The 2365-nt window shown below is 40.9% G+C and overlaps 1 protein-coding gene across 1 annotated transcript in view; it reads left to right on the top strand.

Annotated features, from left to right (window-relative positions):
• Positions 1–1044: 1044 nt before the first annotated feature.
• kcnb2 (potassium voltage-gated channel subfamily B member 2) overlaps positions 1045–2365 on the top strand; it is an 80542-nt gene continuing 79221 nt past the window's right edge. The window contains exon 1 of the mRNA XM_035653252.1: positions 1045–1407. The gene's annotated coding sequence lies outside the window, so the exon portion shown is untranslated. The remainder of the gene's footprint in view (positions 1408–2365) is intronic.

The raw sequence follows: 2365 nt of genomic DNA, 5'->3' as shown, positions 1-2365 counted from the left end.
TCACTCGAAGGAAGGAACATGGCAAGGAAATCAATTACACATATGCAGTGTATAATCAAATTTCGGGAAAAACGCTTGGCTAAGGGGAAATGTACAGCTGACACATAAACTCGATGGGGAAATATCATTGCTGTATTGAACACTATTCATATGAACTGAGAGTGAGGGATGGAGAGAGAAGAGAGAGTGGGTAGTGTAGGTAACGATCTGAGGGATTATAAGGGATACATAATTTAATATCTCTATTTATTCATTTAAGACCAGGAAGTGGGGAGATCATTACATATTGATAGCTAATATAAGTTAGGTTTTGATTACTTGGCATAAGGTGTGTCAGCCTGGGTTTATCGCTGCCTTACTGTGGACTGCTGTCTAAAGTGGTCAGGCCATCTTCTTCTCTTATGTGGATCAGGTTACTTGCTGTGGGTCAAATGGAGCATCTCAAATGGTTGGTTAGCTGTTACCTTTGAGGTTTTAGCTGTTACTTGTAATGGGTCTTTAGAGGAAGCAATTTGTTGTGCTTATGTTTTAAAGAAGCTAAAATTAATATTATTTTGTGTCAGTTTTTAGCGGGGGGAGGGGGGTTCTTCACAGAGCTGCAAAGTAATAGACCAGGTGTTATTGTGCATTTACAGTAAGAATCAACATTACATTTCATGGTCAATTCACTGAGAGTCCCCAGTGCAAATTGTGCACACTTTCAAAACCAACCTTTAAAGAGGGGCACTGATAGTGATAGTGATTTCTAAGATGTGAGATAAAGGTTATGGCCTGTGTGTGTTTCTTGTTTCTGTGTGTTTATACTACAGCCCGATGATTATCTGTAAATAACTGAATCAATAAACTCTAACTCATCCACACTTCACCGGAAAGGGAAGGAGCTGCTTTCATTTTGTTGTGTTACAGAATATAATTTCCTGCTCAGTTGCATTAAGGTTTTCACCTCTAGGATGTGGTGTAGCCCGTGCGCACCCCTCCACTCCTCCTTATGTAGTATACAGCGGGACACTCCGCAGTTCGCTTATCCCGTTCCTTCCCGTTGCCTTTTACGCGCACGACGTCTGCAGCACAGTAATTCAGTGAGTCCGTCCTCTCTGCACGCCACAAGCTTTTTGGATGAAGGCAGGACTCTTTCCCTTGTGTTCCGATGGCGAAACGGGGCTGGTTCTGTCCCGCTGATCGTTTGTAGAGGAAGATATTCAAGCTTTTTTTTCTCTTCCACCCTCCTTTCTCTTCTCGACTCATTTTTAACAATATGTGGGACGCGCGTTCTCTGCGCGGCGTCCGCGGAGTGCTCTCTTCGGTCGCGGCCGCTTGACTGAAGGGGGATCCCGGCTCCCTTTTCATCCTCTACTCCCTTAGGAACAACAGAGAGTTTGCATGCAAAAGGTGGTTTATCTCGGCAAGGTGAGAGAGACTATTTTTTCTCTGACTTTTAAAATGGGATATCACTTTGAACTGAGTGGAAGAATTCGTGCGCTGTACGGTACGGATTTTATAGGCTTATTTACATAGATGTTGGGTTAGGAAAATCTTACAGAACACAAAATACGTTGTAGCGTAACAGGTATGCAGTGTTTTTTAATTTATAGGACTGCAGAACAAGTCAAGACATATAGATTAGCAACGTGATGCCGCTTTACATCCCTCCGATATATATATGTTCTCATATTATTCCATATGAATAGTAAAATTGGCTGCTTTGTCACAGATGCTTGGTACAAATAGTCAGGCAGTACAAAATGTGACTTAAAACAGTTGCATTCAAGAACATCCGCTTATCTCAATACTGTGCAAGAATGATACAGTCCTATTCCTAATTAAAATGGTAACCTGCTTCTATGAATGAATAAAAACTCTAATATTTGCAACTTTTTGTATAATTTTGACGACTTATTCAAGTGTAAGGTGCATTTTAATCCACTGTTGAAATTAAAAACTCCAGTTGCTCTTTTCATGTGCCAGGGGATTTATATTAGTCAGAGAATGTGATTATAATGACCAAGCGTGGCATGTGGAAATATATCGGACAAAAATAATAAAAGGTGAATAAGACTCAAGAAATTGCTGTCACACTCACCACCTCCATCCAAATAGTGAGAGCACATCAATAGATCTGTAGTCTTCCTTCAGTTAATTTGTTTCCTGACCTACCACTGAGTCCCATTTCGACCGATGGGCTGCATAGAGAGTAGTGCTCCAGCAGGAATTCATTGCTTCACTACAGCCACAACAGTGCTAGAGTGGAGTGGCAAAGCAAAGCAGCCATATTGACTGTTAAAAGAAAATCATTGATTCTGTCTAACACCTTCAAAATGAGATATAAGGGATCTATAACACTGTGCAGCTGTTACTATTTTTGAGT

This window comes from Morone saxatilis, unplaced genomic scaffold (genome assembly GCF_004916995.1).
Source record: "Morone saxatilis isolate NCDOM2014 unplaced genomic scaffold, NCSU_SB_2.0 Contig0, whole genome shotgun sequence".
Taxonomy (NCBI): domain Eukaryota; kingdom Metazoa; phylum Chordata; class Actinopteri; family Moronidae; genus Morone; species Morone saxatilis.
The sequence above is the reverse complement of the archived record's forward strand: the minus strand, read 5'-3'. Positions and strand labels throughout refer to the sequence as shown.